We start from the raw sequence: 25,558 nt of genomic DNA, 5'->3' as shown, positions 1-25,558 counted from the left end.
CCTGCACACCCCAGTCACAGAAGGCCATCTCACTGATGAAAGCCAGCTGCCTGGGGGTGCCACCACAGCCATAGAACTTCAGTCCCATCCAGCAATAGCAAGATTCGCACTGCAGGGAATGCCTGGGGACTAGGGCCTGGCTAAGTGGACACATGACACAGACCATCAAATGCCCAAAGACCAGCAATCTGATGGCTGGGGCTCCACAGATGGGCCTGTGGGGACAGTGAGCACCTGGGCCAGGAGGCCACACTTCCCAGGACTTGATGGGACACAGGCTCCTAACTTCCAGTAGAGTTTTAAGGCTGTGTAGGATGGGGCCTGCGGCAGAGTGGTGGTGTGACTTGTCTGCATCAGTGAGAGAGCCCCACACCCAGGCAGACGTCAGGGGGTGCTGCAGGGAGGGAGGAGTCCTCAACAGTGAGCTGCTCCTGCCTCTGTGAGCCTGCAGGAGACCCACCCACCTCTGCAATGCCGCGGGGCTGAGCAGACAGGCCCCTCCACAGTGGGAATGACGGCCACTATGTGCTATCCTAGAGCAGGACGAGGGGTCAGAAAGGCGAAGAAGACCCTGGGGGAACACAGGAGATTTCCCTAGCAGGGTGTGAAGGACGGCAAGCCCAAGGTTTGAGAGAGGGCCTGGAAAGGGGATGTGGCCACCTCAACCTGGGCCTCAGCAGGACTCCAGAGGATTTGAAAACACTTTTTGCGTTTTAAAAATCTACACTAGGGGCAGGTGGGAAATGCATGGTAAGGAGGAGAAATTAAAGGTAGGGAAATGAATCAGGAGCCCATAGAAAGAGTTGGAAGCCAGAAGTACCATTCACTCCTCCATTCCCTCACTTATTCATTCACTCACTCATTCATTCCCTCATTCATTCCCTCACTCACTCATTCACTCACTCACTCATTCATTCCCTCCCTCACTCATTCATTCATTCCCTCATTCATTCCCTCACTCACTCATTCATTCCCTCACTCATTCATTCCCTCACTCACTCATTCATTCCCTCACTCACTCATTTGTTCCCTCACTCACTCATTCATTCCCTCACTCACACATTCCGTTCCCTCGCCCACTCATTCATTCACTCATTCACTCACTCATTTACTCACTCATTCACTCACTCATTCATTCACTCATTCATTCCCTCACTCATTCATTCACTCACTCACTCATTCATTCCCTCATTCATTTATTCACTCATTCATAATTACTGATTTGTGCTAAGCACTGGGCCCTGTCCAGGCACTGAGGACCAAGGGCGGACTCAGTGTCTCTTGAGGAAGCTTCATTTTAAGGTGTCAATGCTAATGAAAGCTCAAGTGAAGGTGATGCTAATTCCTGATTGTGGTTCTAAGGCCATGAGGAAGGAGGCAGTGCCAGGGCACAAGGGCTGGGGATGGAGCTTCAGATCTGGAGGTCAGGAGGCCCCTGGGAGGGCCTGAGTAAGCAGTGGTTTCCCAACAGTTGACAAACTTAAGGAGACTCATCTGAGGCCAGAAACTCGTGTGCAAAGGCCGTGAGGTCCAGTGTAAAAAGAAGGCCCTGTGGGAGGGCAGAGGGGCAGCAGGGTTGTCAGCAGGGGGGAAGTACTGCCCATGGGACTCTAACAGCAGCTGGGGGAGGAAGGCTCCAGAGTTTGGGCTGAGACCACTGGTCACATGACACCCCCTGCCTGCCTGTCTGCTGTCCTTTCCTTCTGAGTGTGCAAAACCCGCTATGCTATGAACATGAGTCGAGATCAGGCTCTGTCTGAGCTGGAGCTGCTACAGCAAGAGACAGCGACTGAGTGGCTTAAACGGCGTACATTTCCTCCTTACATCTGTGGAGCCTGGGAAGTCCCAGGTGTAGGTGTCAGCTGTGTCCTCTCATGGGGGAGGGGAGAGAATGAGAGAGATGGAGAGAGGCTCCTCTTGGCAGGGCACTAATCCCATTATGAGGGCTCCACCCTTATGGCCTTCTCAGCTCCCAAAGGCCCAGTCTCCAAATATCACGCTGGGGGTTGGACTTCAACATGTGAATTTGGGAACCACAATTCAGACCACAACAGACTCAGTCCCTACGGCCAGCTGACACAAGCTGGCAGAGTGCCAGGTCTCCCCAACTTTGCCTCAGAGGGAGAATGTGAGGTAGCCTGTGGTGATGCCAACAGGTTCTGATGAGAGGACAGACCTGCTGCCCTCTGAGTGTCCAGCTAGAATGCAAGGTACATACATGCTTTGGGTTCAGGGCAGCCTCACATGGGACACTGCATTTCCCGTGGAATGGAGCCCGTGCTCGGGACCTGCAGCTGGTAACGGGGTGGTGCTGATGAGTTGCTCCCAATAGGGCTCTACTGGCTCAAGAGATCTGGGGCTCATCCTGGGGTGAGCCGGGCAGGTGACACGGGCCATCCCAGCATGGATCCAACATTGCCAGCCTATTGACACACTTCCCGCTGACCCCACAGTATTTTCAATATTGAGACTCTCACCGCAGTATCCAGCGCCCCAGAGCTGGAAGTGTGTTTACCAGGAGGTGGTAAACAGGTGTCTCGCTGCACCTTCTCCCAGCCCAATGCTTCCTCATCTCAGTGTTCAAAAGATGCCATTCCCACGACACTCTGTCCTGTGATGTTTTTAATCAGGAGTGCAGGAGAGCGTGTGTCTGATGCACTCCAGATATTCAGAGATTGAAAATGGTTTTGTTTTCTTGTTTTCTTTTTAAAACGCAGTGTGAAGTCAAAACAGTGGAGGAAACTCTGCCAGCATTTCCCCCGAGCTGGTCTGCGGCCCCTTCAGCTGGGAACCTGTCCCTGGAGCCACCCCAACTGCAAACAGGTGCGTTCCCTGCTACGTAGCACTTTCTGCCCCACTGCGGCCAGTTCTCAGCTTGGTGCTTCTGCGAGGCCTGGGAGAGCCCGCAGCTGTGGGGGCCGGTGCGTGCGAGGTCCACGGGGTGAGCCGTGGTCTGCAGAGAGGAGGGTCTGCACTGCCCCACTCCCCACTTGGCTTGACCTCCCTGTGTTTTTCACCTGCCCTTCCCCAATCCCCTCACTAAAATGCACATCAGTGAAGGTATAATAGATAATTAATAGACTGATCAGCCAGCAGGGGAGGTAAGTAGATAAATAATTTTAATTATCCTTGAGTTGCCCATAAATTCCCTCCTGCCTTTTTATTAAAGTCTCTGTTTACAGGAGTCATTTATACTGCATGTCATTTTGCCTCCCGGCCTCTGAGGTGGTTCCCACTGCGTCTAACCTAGGGTGGAATAACATGGTGTGACCGAAAGATCCTTTCCCGGCAGGCCCAGGCTCGGGCGCAGGTGTGGGAAAGGTCTGCCCCAGTAGCCAGGCTGGGGGCCGCAGGGCAGATGGTGCCCAGCTCACCCGGCTTGCCCGGGACCTCCTCCCAGCCCCGAGGTGGCCGCAAGCAGACGTCTAGGCCCAACTCAGAAACCTTCATTATACTTGGCACCTGAGCTGTAGGTATGAGCTCATTCTTCTCCCCAGGGATGGCCTTGGCCTATTAATAGCCTCGGCTGAGGTTCCCTTGCTGCTGCAAATGCCAAGAGAGAAAGTGGGTTAATAAATATAAAAGAAAACTCCCTCAGAGGGCCCAGAGCCAAACTCTCCCAGTCGTGGCTGTCAGGCTTCAGACAGGACGCGGCCCCCAGCCTCTCCTCCTCCTCCTGACAGAGGCCGAGTATTCATGTCAGAGCCGGGGATGGGGGAGGATGGCACCCAGGAGGGTGCAGCTGGGGCCATCCTGCATCTGGAGGCCCAGACAGGTGTCCTTGGCTCTCTCGCGCCTTCCCCGTGGCCGTCGCCCATCCCATTCACGTTGTTATACCCACTCAGCAGCGTGAAAAGGGAGCGGGAGGAGTGGCCTTCGGGACGGTCCTCATCTCACACCCACTGCTGGAGTCTGTGACAAGAATAGTTCAGCCTGAGTTAGAAACACTTTAAGAAGACAGCTGAGCCCCAGGATCAGAACAGGGGGGAGACGTGACACAATGGGGGGCTCTCACAGGCAGGAAGCAGGCTCTGTCCACAGAAATGTCAGGAGTGTCACCTGCGTGGCCGGCGTTCTACGCGGATGTCTGAGCTGCCCAACCTGGGCTGCATTTATTCTCCGATGATGCCAGGACACAGTTCAGGGAGATCATAGCCACCAGCTAGGCCCTGGCAGAGCTTTAGGTCACGCAACGGGTTATCTGGCCACAGCAGCTTGCTGCCCACAGGCCCCATGTTGGGAAGATTCCCGCAGAATGTGGGCCCTGTGGGTTAGATCCCTTCTACTCTTTCTGGGCTTTGCCCACTGGAAATGCAGTCAGACTGCATGTGTTGCTGCTTTTAGGAAATGCACCCCTGGCCAAGTTCCAGTGGGCAGCCAATTAAAGGGCCTGTGCAGGGCCACAGGACCGAGAGGAAGTTTGTGCAGCCCCGATGGTCAGCGGCTGAGCACCTCTGCTAGGGGCGGCTGTCTGCCCCTTGCCAGGAGGGGGTCCATGCAGGGCACATGGAAGACTTTTTTCAGTTTCACTTGGTGGAATTAAAGCCTGAAAAACAGCCCAGCAGAGGCTCCCTGGTCTTTCAGTGCAAAGCTGTGGACTGTCCACTCCCTACCTGGCCGAGGGGGAGGAAGATGCTGAGCCCAGGAGAGGCAGGGGGAAGGTGGGTCAGCCTTCCTCTGGGGGATCCAGGGGTTCACTGCAGGGGGCCACCCAGCTCGTTCCAGGGACATCTGTCCAGAACAGACAGACCAGGGGACTGGGCTGTGCCTTTCTTGGGAAACGAAGACAGAAGCCCATCCCTCTGAAACCAGAAAGCAAGCCCCATCTAGATAGTACCCATTACTGGGCCCCAAACGTCCCCACCCCCGGCTCTCACCCCTTCCACCATAGCAAGAGTTCCCGTTTTATCTGCCTGATCTTCGGGACTGAGCTACCAGGGGCCACCATGGGAGAGGGGCTGACGATTGATGACAGTAGCCAGGGCAGTGCTTCCTGCCGGTGCCCACTCTGCCCACCCAGGCAACATCACCTGAGATCAGGGTGTCAGAGCACAGGGTCTCGGGACAGCATCCAGAAAATGGTGTTGAGGAGGTACCAAATGAAAGCAGGGAGGAATCCCCCGACCCTGACACCAGCAGGTGGAAGCGGACTCCTGCCCACAGGACACGATGCCCATCTCAGGGCCCTCCTTGCCGTGGCCCCAGTGCCGCCAGCACCTTTGGAGAATCAGTCAGAACCACCATCAGGGGCCCTGGGGATCCTCTGCCCTCCCTGGGAATTAGCAGGGACTGCAGACCTTCAGTAGAACTGGTATTCTTCTTCTTAAATGAAAGTTAACTCTTAGGAACTTATGATTATGGAGCAATAGATGCTCCTTATAGAAAATACAGACCAAAAAGATGAAGAGGGCACACCCTCTCCTGACTGTCAGGAGGAAGCTCCGTCTGCACCTGGGTGTGGTCATCTCCTGGGTATTTTCTACATGTGAGAGTTTGCAAATCACTTTGCAAAAGTAGGCTCATGTGACATGCGTTGCTTTGTGATCTGCTTCTGTTGTTGCTTAACAGTGTTTTCAGGGACATATTTCTAGGTTGGTAGTATGCTCATTTTAAATGATCAAATATTATTCCACAATTCTCATAAAAATCCATAATATTCATAAAAGAACCATAACCAAACCCCTCCGGCCTATTCTCAAGTACTGAAACAGGCATCAGCCACTGACCCTATTTCCAAAACGCTATGCCACCCTGCAAGAACCCGGAAGATTAATTTTCCAAACAGGAATTAGAAAATGATTATTCACACTATAAAAGAGTCTGCAAACACATTCTCTAAAGAGCTTCCTTGAGAAATGGGCCCCCCAGGGCACTAAAACTTGGTACAAAGTATAAAATCCTAACCCACTGCCAGTTGCACAGAGGGTAGCATCCAGATTCATGTACTTTCTGTCCTGAGGAATCTTTCCAGGTCAACCAGATGCACATGTGGGCATGTACATACACACACATGCACATGGGCAGGCATGCACACATGCATACATAAACACGCACACACATGCACACGTGCAGACACACATGCACACATAAACACGTGCACACATGCAAACATGTGCACACGTAAACATGCGCACATGTGCACATAAACAGGTACACACGTGCACACGTGCAGACACACATGCACACATAAACACATGCACACATGCAAACATGTGCACACGTAAACATGCACACATGTGCACATAAACAGGTACACACGTGCACACGTGCAGACACACATGCACATGTAAACACACATGTGCAGACACACATGCACACATAAACACACACAGCACACATAAACAGGTACACACGTGCACACGTGCAGACACACATGCACACATAAACACACGCACACATGCAGACACACATGCATGCACATGCAGGCACATCTCGTATGTACGTGCTGCATATTTGGAAGCTTCTCATGGTCCACTGAAAGGTGATATTAGTTAACTCTTTGTTAATCCCATCTATTCATCAGGTGCTCTGCTCTTAATGACCATTGCTGGGGAATAAACTGTCATCTGTCTCTAAAAGATAAAGGGAAATAGATGTTGATGAGGGCAGGTTGGTGGCCCCAGCCCAGATGACTTGTTATTTAATGAGATAAGCAGTCAAACCTCAGAGAGAAAACGTTTAGGGAACTTTAAAATAAAACCGTGTTCACAAGAAACCAAGGTCCCAGGCCTGCAGATTGGTGTCCACAGGCTCAGCGGTGGACACGGTGGAGTCGCTAAGACACTTTTGCCCTGGTGAGTGCAGCTGAAGACCCCTGAGGCCCACAGCACGCACCCCACTGCCGTGACCATGCAGAGGATGCTGCCCGCAGGCGAAGCATCTGTGGTGTTCATGTAACCACATACCACAGAAACAATCAGTAAACACACTTCAGGTATATTCATAATCAGTTTCAGCATATTGAAATTGAAATCCATATACCATAAAATGAACCATTTTTAAGTAATTCAGTGGCACTTAGCACACCTACGACATTGTGCAGCCCCCACCTCTGTCTAGTTCCAAGACGTTTCCGTCACTCCAAGGAAAACATCCTTACTCGGGTATATTTTTAATCAGTATTTGGAGTCGCTTTGTTTTAACAGGTGCCAAAATGCCACCAGCCCGTTCCCCTCCACCCCTCCACAACAAAATCTTTACAAACAAGGCGAGTTGGGCAGGGTGTGAGCTGGGGCCTGGTGTCCTTCATTCACTCACTAACTTGCTCATTCTCTTGCCGTGTGTTTTTGTAGGGCCTTCCAGGTGGCCGGAACTTGCGTTTCGCCCCTGGCTCTGTGGTCCTAGTGAGTGACCTTGAGCAATCCACCTCGCTTCTAGACCTCAGTTCCTTATCCGTAGAATGGAATGATAACATCGTTCCTGACGAGCTGTTGGCAGGGTGCAAGGATGTTTATTTACACTTCATGGAGGAACCAGCATAGTGCCTGGCACACAGTGAGAGCTCAGGGGCTGACAAATGTTTTAAATTTTGTTTTTAGTCGTGGTGAAATACACACAAGTTTAGCATTGTCACCGTTTGAGTTCTTGGCATAAGTGGATATACACTGCAGTTTGGCTGTCACCAAGGTCCACCTCGTGAGCACTTCATCTTGCAAAACTCAACCTTTGTCCCCATTAAACAATATCCCCCACCCCCTCTATATTTCTACTTTCTGTCTCTGTGGCTTTGACTACTACAGGGGACACCTGTCAGTGGAATCACACAGTATTTGTCGTTTCACTCAGCATGGTGTCCTCCAGACCCGCCCCCGCTGTAGCAGGTGTCAGGAGTTCCCTCCTTTTTAAGACTGAATCATACTCCGCCGTGTGGGTGGACCACACTTCAGGTACCCCTCACCCCTGTGGGATGCTGGGCTGTGGCCACCTGCCAGCTGTGGCGAGCAGGGCTGCTGTGTGACCTTGCTTGGTGCTGATGCACTGGAGCTGGACTGGTTTGGATACTCCTCTTCCAAGGAGGTACTGCTGCTCCCTTGCTTGTCACGCATAAAATCACACAGGCACCCCATGAGATCGGCCTGCAGTAGCCTTCAGGTGATCAGGGCCAAAACCTTGTTGGGGAGACCCTGGGCATCAAACTGTCGAGGTACATCTTTGTGGCTTTCGCTATTGAAAATAAACCTCCCCCTCACGATACAAGACGGTTATCAGGGGACTCTGTCTTCTGTTAACTGCTCTCCCCAGATAGTTCCAAGTCCAGGTGCAGCCCAGACGCATGACTTGGAGAGGCAGAGGATGGAAGGGTTAAGGGCTCAGCTTGCTCTTACAAAGTCCCTTCTGGACTTAAAGGGAACTGGATTAAATGGGCGGGAACCTAGAGACTTTCCCAGGCCCCACCCCAGCAGGATGACTTCTAGTCCACTCAGTGGGGCTTTGCATGTTAAAACTACCAAAAGGTTGGGAAGCGCCTATGGCTCAAAGGAGTAGGGCGCTGGCCCCATATGCTGGAGGTGGCGGGTTCAAACCCAGCCCCGGCCAAAACTGCAAAAAAATAAAGACTACCAACAAGCAGGGACTAGGGAGATGGTCCTGTGGCCCAGAAGATTCAGGAGCCTGCAGTAAGAAAGAAAGGGCATGTTCGCAAACATAAACGCAGGTACTGGGGGCCTGTGTACCACTCGTCTTCTGCTTGAGACTTTGTTTATAAAGGTCTATTTCCTCTGGAACACCATTCTTCCCTTCTAGAAGCGTAAGAAATGATCGCATTCCCCGAGTTACGGAGGTCTCCAGCGTTGGGGCCCAGGATGGTGAGAAGGTTCCCCATAGTTCCCCGATAGCCTGGAGCCATCAGCCCCAGACTCCCATCCTAGTGTGGGTCATCACTCAGGCAAGACAACCACCATAATAATAATCATAACAGCAACGTGCTCCCTGTCTGAAGCTCTGTCTGCATCCGTCCAGGCAGAACACACCTGTCACACTCCCTGGTGTCCCGGTTCCATAGGTGGCTCTGGGTGGCAGGTCTTTCCCCCACTTCCAGGGTTTTCCCTGAGATGTATATGTTCATTTCACTTTCATTAAAAATGAAAGGTATGCTTTTTAGAAATCGGGGTTGCAATTCAGCAGAACCACATCTCCCCATTTTAGAGGGGTGTCCCCTGCTCTTCTTGGACTCTTGGTGCTCCCCAAGGCAATACTGAGCCCTGGGGACCTGCACTGGTTGCTGTATCAGAGCGACATAGGCTGGGGGCCTCAAACAACAGAAATTTATTTTCTCCAAGTTGTGGAGGCTGGAAGTCCAGGATCACGGTGTCAGCAGGGTGGCTCCTTCCAAGGCCTGAGTAATGAAAGGCGTGTGCAGCGGCAGGTGGCAGGTGAGAGAGATGGTGGGCCGTGTCCTCCCTCCCTGGCCCGTGGATAGCCAATCTCTCCCAGTGTCCTCCCTCTGTCTGTGCCGATGTCCTGATCGCTGCTTCTCTTGAGGTCACCTGTCCTGTTGGATTCGGGCCCCACCCTAATGACCCCAGTTTAGCTTGAGTACCTCTCTAAAGACCCTATCCCTAAACACAGTTGTTCCGCAGTAGCCTTCGAGGACACTCAGATCCTTGATAGAAAAGGGCACAGTATTTGCCTGTCATCTAAGCACATCCTCCCATATCCTCATAGCATTTCAGATAATGTAGAATACCTCATACCTCATACAACGGAAATGCTGTGAAAATAGGGGTCTCGCTGTATTTGGTTCGTGTTCCCATTCTTTGATATTGTTGTATGGTTCTTTTTTATTGTTTTTTTTTTCCCCAAATATTTTTGATCTGTGATTGGTTGAATCCACAGGTCCAGTCATGTTCTGAGGTCCTGGCAGTGGGGACTTGAACATACTGACTTTGAAGGGGCACATGGCAGGGCCTGGTGCTGTCCGTCCCAATGTCCCAAGGTCCTCCCATTGGGCTGAGCTGGGCACCATCCTGCTGGGCTTGCCTTCAGGAATGGCATCCCCCACATCCCACACTCTTTGGCCTCTCTGTTTAACAAGCTCCCTCCACACCGCACATGGCCTTTTATTTAGGAGTTCATTTCCCATGTCCATTCTGTAGTCCCAAGTCCAGCTGCTTCTGCTGAATCAAAACAAACCTCTCCGGTTACAGACTTTGCCCTCTGCCTCTGAGCCCTGCAGTCATCAGGGTGCCTGTGTTTAGTCATCTCGTCCTGATCGATCATCCCACCAGGACAGTCTGTTCACTTCTGTCTCTCCCTGCCACCAAGGCGAACATCGCTATATCTGGGTGTCCAGCTGCAGTGGTGCCCACTCCAAAGACCTCCACTCTCTTCTACCTCATTTGTTGAAAACCACTTCCACTCCCACTTCCTGACATCACACACTTGGGCTGCAGGGGGAGGTGACAAGAGGAGCCGGGTGCCCCAGACTTCCCAGCTGGGCCCTGCTGCTCAGATACATGGCTGGCTGGGAAGGCTTCCCTGACCGGATTCTGGGATAGCAACCCGGTGCAGCTCTGCAGGTGTGACACTTTCCATGGAGCCTTAACTTGGTGACTTAGTGACACAGACTCTTCCCAATGCTGGGACAGTGTCCTCTCCCTGCCCCTTGCTCCCCGGGTGGATCTGTGCCCACCAGTCATCAAGCCCCATCAGGCCTCCGGAGTCTCTGCCATGCCAAGCTGGGAGCACTTTACTCACACTTGTCTTTGCCCTGGCAGCCTCCCCCTCACAGCGCCAGCCATATGTTTGGTGCTTAATAAACTGCCCGCTAAGTGCAGGTGTGCAGCCTTCGCTGTAGGTGATGGATGGTGCACGGCCAAGGCAGCTAAGCCCCAAGGTTCTTTTCTACTTCTAGAGGTTAGTTTCAGAGTTCTTGGACTTTGTTTAAAAAAAGCCAGTGAGCATCTACCTTTAGCTGTTTGTTTGCTCTGACGTGACACTGAGTCAAATGACAGATTAGGAGGGAGAGGAGGGGAAGGATAAGGGAGAAGAGCTCACGGCAGGGTTGCAGAGAGGACTTCCAGGTGAGGACTCCAACTGGGACCCACCCGGCAGCCCCTGCGGCGGTGTCAGACTGGGTCACTCTCCCCCCAGTCAAGGGGCGGTACCCTTTCTTCAGTGCATTCCTTCCCCTGACGTCATTTTTCATGTATATGTAATAGAAAGTCTGCCCCTAAAATAATGAAACCCGCATGACTCTGGCAATGATAGGGTTATGACATAGTAAAACGAGGGCCTTAAACTTCACCAGACTATCAAAATCAGATTGTGTGTGTGTGTGTGTGTGTGTGTGCATGTTGGATGTCTGTGGCTTTTCGGGGGGGGGGTAACAATTTTATTTTAATTTCTTGCTGATGGCTCATTTTTAAAAAGTTCTTTTGTATTTTCATTTTGAATCTGAGCATCGAGGAGCCCCATAAATTCTATGCTGTGAAATCCAGCTGTGTCAGCAGTCTGCAAAATGAATTGATATTAAGCACAACAAAAGTCTCTCCAATTCACCTGTTTCTGCCTCTGCCCTCCTCCAGCCCCGCCTCAACCCCCTGGTCCCACCCCCTGCCCCAGCTGGAGTTGGGGAGTGGAGGAATGAAGTCTTTGGCACTGTTGGGCGGCAGAATGCCACTGGTTCATCTGTGACTTAAATCTCATTGAGTGTAATTTAAAAATAGATGCCTTGCGCCACGGCCCTGCTGCAGACCAAGCCCCACTCCCAGGGCCGCCATCCTAAGGGGTTATCACTTGTTACTCACTGACATGCTGACCACCATTGACACACCCCACGCTGAGCAGCCAGGACAGGGGGCAGTGCTAGATCCCTCCTCCCAACCCCACCAGGCTATGCCCTAGTGGCCTGGCTCACTTGTCCTCAGTGGGATGGACACGGGGTCTGTGGGGAGCCTGGGGGTGGGGGCAGGGCAGGAAACCAAGTGTGAAGTGCCGGGAATGCTGGAAACTCAGGAAAAACAAGACGTGAGCCGACAGCTTTTGACCTTCAGCAGCATCTGACTTTCCTCACATCAGACCCCACAGCTTAGAACCTGGGGTCTGGCGTTGCTTGTCCCAGGCTGCCCACAGGAAGCCCATCTCCTTCCCTAATCTGGAATTTGTTCTCTGGGAAGGACTGGCTCCTGCCTGAAATGTACAGAGACGCCAAGGGGGCAGGACCCCTCCCCAACCCAACCGCCCAGGTTGTGCGTTCATTATTTTCTCCTGCTCTCCCCGCAAAACGAATCTTGATTTAAGAAATCAGACCTGGGGGCTGTAGCTCATCATTAACCTGCTCCGATTGCCAGAATCTGGAAAATCTGCTGTGAGCAGGCAGGATTACCTATAAATGCATTCCGAGCACGGTGGATTGGCCAGGGCACACGGGCCCCAGGCCCCAGCCAGCAGTGCCCGGTGGAACCGTGGCCTCCGAGATGACCCTCAGATCTGAGCACGTTCCGAGGTGGTCATCTTCTCTCAGGAGGAGCCCTCGGCGTGGGCCAAGCGTGGCGGGAAAGGCAAACTGGGCTCTAAGTGAAGCTTACATCCTCGTTATTACGGTAGAAAGCCAGGCTGTTTGAATGGGCCACAGACCCCTTCCGTGACAAGATCTTACCAACCCCCAGAGGAGAATTTCTTCCTCTTGATGGACAAAAGCTTAGTAAGTTCTTCAGATAGGGTATTGAATTCTAACAAGTGACATGCAGTGCTGGTCCAGATTTAATGACAGCACAGCAGCAGTGGCACAGCCCCCAGGAGTGCTGGCTGCTGGTTATAAATGAGCACCACTGTGGGCTTCTAGGGTGGGACAGAGCTAAGCCACCGCCTCCTCACAGTCCCCGCCCCTGCAGTCGCTGTCCGCGGTGCTGATCCTCGTCTTTCCCACATTCCGTCCCTTCCCTGGTTCTCTAAGCAGGGAAGGAGTGTGCTGGAGTGCACTACTACTGTGCTGCTCAGAAAGCTGGCTCAATCTGCCTGCGTCTCTAACGAGAGCCACGCACCACAGTCACCTGCAGCGCAGAGACGTGTCTGCTCTGGAAGTTGAACTGGTGGCTCTGTGTGGGACTGTGTCATTGCTTCCCAAGCCCTAGCTGGCCCCGTGCCAGCTGAGAGCTCCTTGTGAGGCCTGTTCCATTTCCCTGCCCTGTGACCGCAGCTGGGGCTGAAAACCTCAGCAGGAGGCCCTGACAGCCCTCCCTGGGCATCTCAGTTCTCCACTTGGCTCATTGTGGGCCCTCCCATCGCCTAGGGCAGCCTCCCACTCATTCCTCAGCTAAAGACTAATTCCAAAGCAGGGAATAACTAAAATAAAAGTGACTTGGTGCTGGCGGCAGACGAGAAATTTGGAACATTTTTGCTGACCCTCGTGTGACCTCAGGCAGGCTCCTTTCCCCAAGTTCTCAGTTCCCTCACCTGCTAAACGGAGATGAGGAGACCCACTCTGTCCACCCCATGGGGCTGTTGGGTGGATCCAATGAGACAAGACCTTTAAATGGCTCTGAAAAACTGTGAGATTGAATATAAACCTAGGCATGGGCAATAGCGACATAGTGAAAGAGAAGAGGCATCTCAGATCTGGTTTCTGGTGTTCCAGCCAAGCAAACTCTTCAGGGGCCTCTGTCCAGGGGAGCTGGAGGGGCGAGGGCAGATACAAAACCAAAGCAAAGCCTTCAGGGAGGAAGCGTCTTTTATGCCAACTCCCCAGAGAAAGGCCAGATTCCAAGATGAAATCTGTTTGCTGCTTCTTTTTTTTTTTTTTAAATCTGTTTGCTTCTTACTCTCCCAACACAAATGGAGCAGGAGATTTCCCCTACAAATGCAGTTTCACATTGGTGGAATCAGAGTACAATAGTCGGAGGTCTCTGGTGGCGGGGTTGCACGGAGAAGAGGAGGCAGGAAGATCTGCTCCAAGCATCTGCTGTGGGGCTGCTCCCTCATTAGGCTGCCAGGCCAGCCCAGCGTTAGCCTGCAGCATCGAACACTTTCAGGGGCAGCGTGCGGTGAGGGGGCTGTACAGTGCTGAGCAGAGTGCGAGTGTGAATATGCTTCATTGTAGACTAACATCTTCATTCCTACCTTTAATAAACATTCGTTGAGAACCTTGCTTACGTTGGGGCCGTGCTGGGGACAGGTGGCTCAGCCCCCGCCCTCATCTGCGTCCAGTGTCGTAGCTACTGGGCAGCAGGCACCATGCTGCTGGTGTGGGGGGTCCTGACCCTCCCGGGCTCTGCGGCTCACAAGAGCGAGATTTTCTCCATTCTTCCTCGTCCTGCCTCTCTCCCACTCACCACCTACAGCTGCTTATTAGATCCTGACCTCTGATGTGTCCTGCTGCCCTTGAACTCACAGTTTCCTTCATCTTTTAGACAACCGACCCTTCTTGGTATGATTGTTGCAAGATTTGTAATAATTTATTGCGGCCCCCAAACACTGATAACTAAAGTAAGCCTGGGAGTGAAGTGTCGGGGCACACTGGGGGTGGAGCTCCAGTGCCCGGCTTCAGGGAGGCAGGTGGCAGCACCTCATCAGGTGGCCAAACCTATTTCTCTACCCCAGGGCGGAGACTTGGGTGCTGTGGAATGAATCCAAGGTTCAGTTCCACAGTGAAGTTTTTATGTTGGAATTAGCTTTGTCACACAGTGCCCCAGTTTCTCAAAACCAACCTGCAAAGGCCATCCCTTCCCTCCTCCTGAACACAGAAGCGCCACGTGGGGCCACCTAGAAAGGCTCTAGGAGTTGCCAGGGGAAAGGGGGCTGTGTTCTTGCTGTACTCTGTGTACACAAGGACTCTCCCGCGCTACTGCCTGTTTCCTGAGAACAGAGATCAAGGGAGACTTCAGAGAAAGCTGCATGTCTGGTCCGTCCTCCCTGGGCAGCGAGCCAGTCCACTCTGCAGATCCTGTGACTGATGTAGTGAGGACTGTCAGTCCCACAGGGTGTCCTCGTGACACAGGGCTCGGGGTTGTGCCCTCAGCCCCATTCTTCCTGCCCAAAGGAAGAATGTCCCCAACCAAGAGCTTTTGCAAGGCACTTCAATAAATCCCCACACTAGAAGCAGCCGAGAGCTGCCACTCCTGCTGTATTTAATTATAAGCCCACGCAGCCCAGCTAGCCCGAACGGCCCCGCGGCAGCTTTCTTATCTCCCACACTCCGACGCCACTGAAGTTCTCCCAGAATCCAACACAGGGCGCTGCAGAGAGAGCTGCGGCTTTTTCCTTATGCCCAGGCACAGTTGGGACAGAAAATAACATCAGGCGGGATCTCCAGTGACCAACCACACAGCTTCATGTCCTGACCATCAAAGCTGAGGTTTATGCTACTCATTTTAAAACATGTTACTTCTCTGTAAACTTAGACTCACGTTTGACCAGCTGAATAACATTCTGCTTTCAACTGTCACGATCCTTCACTCCCCAGCCCTCAATTCTTCACTTTTAATTTGCTTTTCCTCTCCTGAAGTCCCAGGAGAGAGGTGAGAAGTTCTGGGAGAGGTTAGGCAAGCAGAAGCTTCTAGAAAGGCAGGAAGATGCACCAGCTGAGCTAAGCTGAGCTGAAGATTCCTCTCACCCCAGCAGAGAGCCCATCCAAGCCGTCCGGCTATTTCTGGGAGAAGACAGTCAACACTGTCAAGGGCAGAGTGGCTGAGGCTGAGAGAGAGCTGACTTTGAGCCCCGCACCCACCTGTCACCAAACACAGAGAAGGAGCCTCAGAGGGTCAGTGAGATGCCTGTAATCTGCGTGCATCCGTCTGCCTTGTCAGAACAATTGCTTCTCTGGTATTAGTTAAACCTTAACCCTAAGTGCTATTTATTTTCCTGAGGGCCTAACCTCAGAAGGGCCTTCCTGAGGGTCATTTGCATCAAGTTCAGGTCCCATGTGCTAACTGCCTGCTCTTGGGGGTCCCTCCCTTGACTAAATCAAGAATGAGCGACACAGACATGCTGGGACTTCTCCCACATGCCAGGCAGGAGGCTGACAGCTGCGTGGACCATGTGTCTGCAGCCCCACGGGACACCTGTGACACTGGTACAGGTGAGGAATGCAGATGAAGAGACTGAGGTCCACTGAGGCTGAAGTTTGCCCAGGCTGGTGGGCCCTCCTAGCCCTCAGCATCCCTCCCCCTCTGTCCTTCCTTCCATTCTCCTCTGCCATCTTCAGGGCATTCCCCAGAGGCGTCCTTCAGAAGGGTCCCTCTGTCTGCACCCCTCCCAGAGTCTGCTGCTGCCGTGCATGTCCCGAGCAAGTCCAGTTCTCCCTGCACCCCTTTTAGGGGTGGGGCCAGAGCAGGCCTTTGCCACCCCTAGCCTGGTGTTATTAGTTATTTTTAGCAATCAATGTTATTGATGCTGTGTTCACCAGAGAAAGCCACCAGAGAGCTGTTCTTCCAACTCATTACATTTAGAGTTGAACTATCCCCTTTTTATATAAATCCTGACACATAAAGATAAAATACACCACTTTCTGGGGAAGCTCTGAACCAGAGACTGGGAGTGGGGAGGCAGCTTTAAAGAGGACTCCAATGGGAGATGCCCCAGAGGTCTGCGCTCTGAGCCGGGAAGTGGCACCCAGGGATTGCAGCCGTGCCTGGAGCATCACGGCCCCTGGGCTATCACCACACTGAAGGGAAGAAGTCAGGGGAAACTGTGGGTTGAACAGAAGAGACAGAGATGGTTCCTGGGGACGTCAGCTCCAGCATGGGCTTGCTTGTGCGGCTGAGCATTGGGCTTCTATGGTCAGGACAATGGCTGGCAAGGCCTCTGGGTCCCAGAGGAAGGACCACTGGGCTGCAAAACTTGCCCTGGGTATCCATGCTAATTTCCAGAGAAGAAACAAGATCTAGTTTGGGAGCATGCCACAACTTTCCAAATCTCTGCCCTGAAGGGACTGAGCCCCATGCTGACCCAGGGACCCCAGAGGCTGTCCCCACGGGCTGTCCCCATGGGCTGTTACCACCAGTGTGGGTCTGAGACCACAAAGGGACAGAGAGGCTATGCCAGTAATCATACAGTGGGTGCCCCCCTAAGGGGCATCCTCTTGGCAGTGGAGGACAGCAGAAGGTTCGAGGTTACGGTTCTAGGAGGTGAGACCAGTAAGCTGATGGCAGTACCCGGGGGCAGGATTATCTAGAAGGAGCCCAGACCTGTCACCAAGACCACCGAGGGTGTGACTGGGCATGTGAGAGGCAGAAGACAGGTGCCGCGAGGACTGAGGACCACCTGTCACGTTTTGCAGCTGGGAAGTCTCGTGACAGCAGTTTGACCAGAATGGGGGTCTGGAAGTGGAGCTGCAGGGGCTGCGGAGACAGGAAGCAGACAGTGGTTACGGGGCCACACTGCTAGGAAGAAAGGTCTACCAACGGGAGCATGGGCAGGACCCTCAAGGCGGGGAAGGACTTTCCCTGGGTGGACACAGGGTGAATTTTCTCTTGACTGACAAATATCTGTGTGCTCATTCGTCCTCCCTGGTGGCCCATGAACACCCAGAGGGCAGTGACCACCTTCCACAGAGCACACAGCAGGCCCTGCCCTTCTGCACCTCCCTGGCACTGAGAGGTCGCAGACAGCCAGTGGGAGGCACACGGTGGTGTAGGCCCAGTGGGAGCAGGGTGGGGCAAGGGAGAAGGGCTGCAGGGTCTGTGAGGAGGCCCAAGATGCTGTGGAGGTGACATTTGAGCAAAGACCCGCAGGCAGACCTGTGAAGGGGCAGATCCCGCAGGTTCTCGTGAGGGCCACGGAGCCATCAAGGTTTGCAGCACTGCCCAGCACGGTCGAGTCCCATGCACATCCTCTGGTCCTCTGTGATGTCTCTGCACCCTGCAGTTATGTAATGAAAGTCCTGGGCAACGGCGAGCAGCCTAGAGCCCACTTCCCACAAGGCAGTGGGTCCCAGGATCCAGGAGGCCAGCACAGGCCAGGGTGCTCTGGAAGCTTCTAAGTAGGCAGCCTGCCCTTCCCGGGCTCCCTGTGGCTCTGATCTTCCTTCTTCAAAGTTTAGGAGGGGCCCCCTGGGACCTAGCTGGGTAACATGACCATGGTGGCTGGTTGGGGGCATGTCACGGAGCCCCCAGGAGCAGCCAGCAAGGGGAGATGCTGAGCTGGGAAGCAAATGACACCCCTTCCCTCCACCTCCCCCTTCACCTCCCCACCCGTTACTCGATGCAAACCTAATCTAGGGTAAAAATGAATCCATTGAAACCCAATTTCCTTCCCTCTTTGCACAGACGCTCCACACCCCAGGGGCCTCTGCGGCTTGGGAGATGCTGTTAAGGGAAGGGAAGAGGGATCTTTTCCAGGTAGAATAGTTGCTGTCTCCTCTGTCCTCACGCCTGGGAGCAGAGGGGCAGGGACTCCTTCAGCCTTGGTGGGTAGGGAGCCTCTGAAGGGAGGAGGCAATTGTCCCCTTGCTCCACAGCAGCCCTGTCAGCAGTCTGCCAACAGCAGAACGCCCTCACCTGTTCTGTTCACCCCCATAGGCAGCCCTGGAGCCATGTCAGGGCTTCTGAGGGGAGCTCCCCAGCAGGCAGTACCGACCTCCTGGTGCTCTCCCAGGGTCTCTGGCCCAGTGACCACACCTGTTGTGCCCATGGGGTCAGTTAGGAGATGCTGGCTTAGCCCATGATGCAGGACGAGGCCTCCGCCAGTGCCCAAGGGGAGAAGACGGGACCAGGATGTCCTCAGGAGACCTCCTTGCTGGGCCCCTTGGTCTTCCCACAGGTCAGCAGGGCTGGGTCTCCCCCCACCCCCCGGCTTCCAGTCCCAGGTTTAATCTCTCTGGGGCCCTCCCTGTCCCTCTCCCTTAGCACCAACAGAGAAGAATCTAAAAGGCCCGGAATCAGCCAGGGAGGGGTTGACCTTTTGTTAACCCCTGCACCATGGTCAGCCCTGTCATGTGTCAGGAGGAAACCAGCCGGGACAGCAGAGCCTCCCGTACAGTTAGCAGGTGTGGGAATGAGCGTGGTTTGTGTCTAGCAGGGTTTGCCCACTGCGAGCAAGCCACAGAGAGACAAGACCTGGGCGACTGGGGCGGCCGAGCAGGTGGGGGAGTGACAGCAGAAAGGGAGTCAGGCAGTGCCCCACTGAGTCCATGCTCTGCAGCTGAGAAGCCAAAGATTGCCAGGATTTCCCGGAGGCAGAAAGTTCTAGAAAGTTCCAGGTGCCCACTGTGGCACAGGGCCAAACAGTCCACACAATGCCAACCTATGTAGCCACACGCAACTTATAGGGTCTCAGAGAGGTCGGCCAGGGCTGTTCACCTGCTTTAATCAGGCTGCCCATTCACTGCGCAGGACAAACATGTCCACTTGAACAAAGCTCAGAGCACGAAATGCAGCCCTATCAAGGCAGGAGGAGGAGCAGGTGCTTTGGGAGCTGTTGATGGGTCTTCGGGAACCACGCAGAGGGGCTGTTCGCAGGTGCATTGAGGATGGGGCTTCTCTGGTGCCTTCAATATTTGTTTACAGCTCATTACCTGCTTGATGGGGAGGCTTCAGGGCAGGAAAAAATTATACCCAAGAGTGTGTGGAGCCACCGCTAGTTGAAGAGGGTCAGAGGGAAGACCAAGCATGTCTGGGTCATCGCAGGAATTAGTGGGAATATGCGGTCATGGACTAGCGCATTTTCATCCATGTGCCCCGTCTGACCACAGCCTGAAAGCAGGAGGGGCAATGGCGGGTCTTGTGGGCAGATTAACTGCACCTTGGCTGTCACCTGGCTAGGACAGAAAAGGGGGTGCCACCACTGGCAACTGCTCGATGCACGAGTCAGGAGAGGGCCATGGCCCCAGAGGAGGGTTTGGCTGCGCTTTGCTAAGCAACTGCCTGGTAGCAGGAGATATTCAAGTGTTACCTCCCCGTGTTCCAGCACCTCTGCAGGCAGGTAGCAACATCCCCATTTTGAAGGTGAGAAAACAGGGGCTCGGTGAATGGAGTCATCAGCCTGATGCACACAAGTAGCAAAGCTCCACTCAGGCTTTCAAATCCACACTGCCTGTTTACAAAGCTCAGGTCTCTTCCTGCTGAGCACCAGGGCTGAGAGGGGAGTAAGGACCCCAAGCTTGCCACCTTCTCCAGCCCTGTCACTGCCCCAGAGTCTGCTAGGAAAGTGGCAAGAGAGGAGGCCTGTTTCTCACCATCTCCCTGTGAGTGCTCCCTGGGCCTTCTGCTCCCAGGAGGGGCCCTATCTTGTCATCTCTATGACCCCCTGCATGTTTCATAACTTTCTTATTACTGCTATTGTTTTCTAAGCAAACAACATTTGGATTATGAATGTGAGACTACAAACAAAATGGTTAAGAAAGTTTACTAAGCCCAAACTTTACTCTTCCCAAAACACTTTCTAAACCCCAAACAGCAAGCAGGCATCATAAATAATTCTCCAGACCAACGCAACAGTTGAGCAGACCATCCACTCTTGGCTGATGCTGAGAAAACACGGCCCAGAGAAAATCAGCTGGCCTTGAGAATGCATTTCCATTTACAACCACAGAAATGAGGGAACGGGAGGGAGATGCTTTGGTTTCAGAGTGGTCTTGGAGTTCAGCGAGTTGGATCCAACACTCCAGCCAAAAACTGGACAGTTGACTGGAGCTGCCACGGATGCACGGTGTGGTGAGCCAGACCCGGTCCAGTGTCAGGAAGAACCCTGATGATGGATAAGTGTGGGAATGCAGCAGCTGCGTCCCCTGCCCCGAGTCACTAAGGCCCTCTCACCAGCACACCCGGCAAATCTCCCCTGGATTCCGGATACTGACAAACCCAGCCCACACTCACATGTAGTAAACAGGAGCATTATTCCAGCAAGGGGAGACTCATCTCCTTCACTGATGAGGCCACAAACATGAGACCAGCAAGGAAGCAAAACCCACTGACAGTGGCCGCTCTAGCTCCGCGTGACAAAACGTGGGTGAGTTCAGCAGGATTTCCTCCCCTGCCCCACTTCTTCCTTGAAAATGAAGACTTGCCAGGCCTGCATTAAAAGCAGTCTCCCTCGGAGTGCTTGCATATGAGGCTGTGGTTTCTTTTCTTCTCAATTTGGTTACAAGTTAAAATACCGGAAGTCAGTGGCAGGGTGACTTCAACTTGAACCACATCAAGGGTGCTCACGAGCTCCAGGCAGAGCTAAGGGCCGGTCCAGAGTTCTGGGAGTCTGCCAGGCCTGCCCCCTCTTTCTCCAGCCCATGGGTTCTCCTTGCCCTTGGGACCAACTCTGTGCCACTTGTGGGCTGGGCAAACAATGGGTGACAGTTGGGACGGAGGTCTCTAGGGATGCTTGGGAAACAGGCCACCCACCAGCCTTCTGTCCCCAGCACCCAGGCAGGCTTAGGAGTCAGCAGCCTGCTCTGCACCCCAACACTGCCCTCCCCTCACCCCTTTCCTCTGCTCTGGTAGAGGTAACAGCTTCCCCACCAGGCCGTCCACTAAATAAACATGAAGTGCGCGGAGCCCGCAGTGCAGGCCGGCTACAAGCTGCTGGTCCAATTCACTCGCGTCATTTTTCATTCCAAATGAAATTAAGCTCCCAGGAGCAGAAAAGAACCCTTTTCTAAAAAGGAAATGCATCAGCGAATCCCTCAGGGGGAAAACATTTTGACATGGAAGTTTTCCTGTACTTCATTCAGCCGGCACCGTGAGGTCCCCTCCCGCCCCACGCTCCCCTCCCCTTCTGTCGGGGTGCTCTCTGTCAACCTGCCTGCGATCTCTGTTTGTGAGACAGTCACCCGAGTTCCCCACATCCCAAGCCCCCTGCAGAGCTGCTGGCCATTTGGTCAGCACCATCTCAAGATGCAAATAAAACTGCACCCTGCCAGGACAACCTCCAAGTTTAATGCCACTCTCCTGCTGGCCTTTCCCCCACCCCGCATTTTCTTTCCACATATATTCACCTCAGCAAAGTCCACTGACCAGCTCGACAATGATCAAATTAGTGGGTTGTGCCTGTGTTGACGTGTCTGTTTTCAGCCTAATGGCTCCTTCCCTGGCCCCCACCCCCTCATCAGGACGGGTGAGCTTGACCAACTGCAAGATTATACATATGTTTACTTTCAAAAAAGAAAACAACCTGGAGACTACTTATTGATTTTAACACCTTTTGATGTGTGAGAAGCTCTTGAGGAGGGCAGCTAAACACACACCATCAGGTGTGGATTCCAGCCAGGCCCACCGTTTGATCGATCGCGGAGCAGGACGGCCGCTCTTGCAGGGCCATGAGTGCTGACGCGACAGCCAAAGGGATGTTGAACCGATCTGAGCACAGCAATGCCCGCCAGGCCCCAGGCACCTAGGTGGGTAGTTCCCGGCACAGTTTCAGGTCCTTCCCTCAGCTCTGCAAGGCTGTTCCCACTGTACGAGTGCAGGAGCTCAGGTGTGGGACCAAACGAGCCCCTAAGGCCACAGCTGGTCTGTGCTGGGACAGGCACCCAGGACTGTCTGGCTCTGGAGCTCTCATTGCCACCACCTGCCAATAGAGGTGACATGTGTGGTCCGGAGGTGACAGGGGCCATGCACAGCAGCCCTTCTCCTGGGTCACTGCCTCTTCTCTTCCAGTCCTGATTTGATAGATTATACCCAAAATATTCTAAGTAACATGATGGATAGCCGAGTTGAACTCTGCAGGCCCACATGAGATTCTCCCCACAAGACAGCCTGCCTGGGCTCCACGCCCCATCCCTGCTCTCAGGACGCCCTGTGGGCTCCATGCCCCATCTGTGTTCTCAGGACGCTGTGTGGGTGCTGGCCCCTGGGAGAGCACAGATGCTTTCAGCTTAAGGGTGAAAGCTTGCCTTTGACAGAGGTAGTGCACACATGTCTTGTCTGACCCCAGACCACCTTGTGTCCCTGAAACCTGTTTACACACTATAATCAAGATGAGGCAATTAATTTAAATTCATACTCCAGGCATTGCCCACCTGAACCAGGAAGGTGTCATGCAGGAACCCACACACAGGCCGAGGTGCTATGGACCACTCAAGAGAGGGCGAAGCTCCTCTATGGGACAGCTCATGGGGCTGGCATGCGAGGCATCAGAGGAATCCAGCACGGCCCTCGACGGCCTAGCCTCACGTTTCTCATAACCCAGAGTGTGTGTGTCCTGTGCTCCTGGAACCTGTGTCTCCATCAGAGTGCCATTCCATGGTCTACGCACTCAGATGCCCCTGGTAGGACCTGCGTGTTTTCCTTTCAATGGGCTGATGGTTTCCTTGGAGAGTGGGGTGTACGTGTGTATATGCACGGGCTAGCGTGTGGCCTCTGTCTGCAACCATCGATGTTGCTGTGGTCTTCCCATATGGGCAGGGTGACATTCTTAATGGTGACATGTGATTTTTCTTCTGGACTGAGCACTGCTGCTCTGGAGTTATTCTGAGAACTTCACACACACAGACACATACAGACCCAGACAACAGACACACAGACAAATACAGAGCCCGACAGACAGAAACGCGCAGCCAGGCCTAGACGGACGGATACACACGTGCTGCTTCTTGGACCAATTTCCTTATCTCTGACGCTGGCATCTTTCAGTAGTTCCTCCTTGGACAATGCGGGTTCTTTGTTCTAATTTCTTGATGACAAGGTCTAATGTGTGCCCCTTTTCTGAGAATGTGTCCCGCTGTGACCACATGGTGCCATGAGGCGTGGCAGTCTGGACGCCCCCCTACCCCACCAGACTCTCACCCCAGAGCACACGGAGCTGGAGGCAGGGACGTTGGCACGCCCTGGAGAAGGCTGAGCCAGTGAGGCACCTGGTGACTCTGCACATAAATCCCGAGCACCTGGGGGGCAGGGACACACGTCCTGATGACTGATCCTGTGTTATTTTCTCCCCATGGCTCCCAGGCCTGCCTCTCCCTTCTCATACCACAGCGTGGGTCAGCATCAGGCAGACTAGGACTCCAGTTCTGGCCCATCACTTCTTAATGAGGACACTGAAGCTCTTTAAGCCTCTGTTCCTCATCTGTAAAATGGGCGTGGGAACAGCACTTGCCTCTGAGATTGTCCGGGAAGCGTGCAGAGAGGCAGATGGGCACAGGCGGCTGGCCTGGGAAGGTATGCAACCAAAACTGGTCACTGCACCACCTCTCTGGAGGTGGAGACGGCCCAGGGGTGGCCCTGCACAATTCCGGATATGGCACCTTGCTATTGCCGCTCCCCCAAGATCTTAGAGTTGTGCATTTGCAGTCTAAGCCCCACTCTCCAGGCTTCTTCTTCTCACCACACGTATCATTGGTCAAGCCACGTGCCCTGATTGGGGTTGAGAAACTGCCCCCACTCTCTTGCCATGATGTTCTCAGAGTTCTGCTTGGGCAGAAACACCAGCATCCTTCAGGGGTCAGCCTCCCCCTATGAGTGAATAGCCTGGTGTCTGTCAAGGGTGTGGTGCCGAGGGCTGAGTGGTCGGCACACGAGGCAGCCCTGAGCCCTCAGGCCTGTCCTGTCCTCTGCTTCCGTCTGGGAGACGCTCCCTTCCCAGCCCCCAGGCTCCAGCCAACCCTCCAAAAGCATCACTCTCAATAGACTTTGGCCCTGGACTTGGTGGGGTTCCAAGGCTGGGTGGGCACACCACAGCGCGGCTCCTGCCCAGCCCTGCACCCACGCAAACATCGGCTCTGACAGCGGAGCTGGGCTGTGGGTTAATTTACAGTGTTCTGGGGAGCTGCATGTGGGAAGGCTCTTGCCTCTAAATTAGTCAGGAAGTTGGATCCCACCAGCACAATTAGAACCCTCTGCTAATGATTATTTATGGGGTTTGAAATGCGTGTTAACCAGACCATATTAAATATTAAACTCGGTTGCAATCATCCTGTCTGTACTTACACTGTAAGGCACAAGCGGAGCCACACCTCTACTCGGAGTCCTCAGAGGCTCAGGGCTGTGAAGGGTTCAGGCCATGCGGGCTGGTGGGACGTAGCCTGCCGGGTGTCTGCGTAGGGCTGGGAAGACCCAGTGGCCAGCCTTGGGGAGCCTATGAGAGGCCAGGGAGAGACAGGGAAGTGGGCCGGCCATGCAAGGCCTCTTCCAGTCCCTGATGGGATGTGAAGCTCATCTGTCCAGTGTCCCCTCCTCTTGCTGCTTGGTCCATCCTCCAGGCAACCTCAGGGCCTTGAGTCTGTGGACTAGTGACAGCAGGGGCAGCAGATAAATGTGTATGGGCCTAGAGCCACAAGGACCTGGCAGTGAACCCCACCCTCCCCATGGCCATCCCTGTGGATTGGGCAAGTAAACCCTCCTGGCCTCATCCATGTGTGCAGGCAGCAGTGGCTGTGACCTCCCAGATCTGTGCCAAGCACAGATCCGCTTGTGTTGCCCACCGACTGCTTAGAACATACCTGGCCGGCTCATGGCTCAAGAAAACACTCTAAAAGTAGCAGCTTTACTGAGTGACGTGTAATTCACATGCCACACAGCACCCATGGAAAGCAAATAATTTAGGGTTTTAGCGTAGTCACAGAGTTGCTAAAACATCACTACAATTGCACCAAAAGAGACCCGGTAGTCCTTAGCAGTCCCTCTGAGTTCCTCCTCTCCGGCCCCAGGTGACCGTTCACCTGTTCTCTGTCCCCGTGGGTTGTCTACAGCAGGCA

The 25,558-nt window shown here is 53.7% G+C and overlaps 1 protein-coding gene across 4 annotated transcripts in view; it reads left to right on the top strand.

The window, feature by feature from the left end:
• The window catches only part of RBFOX3 (RNA binding fox-1 homolog 3), a 395,158-nt gene that overhangs the window by 230,553 nt on the left and 139,047 nt on the right, over positions 1 to 25,558 (top strand). For all 4 annotated transcript variants that reach the window (XM_053569052.1, XM_053569049.1, XM_053569051.1 and 1 more), the window contains exon 3: positions 2,718 to 2,823. The gene's annotated coding sequence lies outside the window, so the exon portion shown is untranslated. The remainder of the gene's footprint in view (positions 1 to 2,717; positions 2,824 to 25,558) is intronic.

This window comes from Nycticebus coucang, chromosome 18, assembly GCF_027406575.1.
Source record: "Nycticebus coucang isolate mNycCou1 chromosome 18, mNycCou1.pri, whole genome shotgun sequence".
Lineage (NCBI taxonomy): Eukaryota > Metazoa > Chordata > Mammalia > Primates > Lorisidae > Nycticebus > Nycticebus coucang.
The sequence above is the reverse complement of the archived record's forward strand: the minus strand, read 5'-3'. Positions and strand labels throughout refer to the sequence as shown.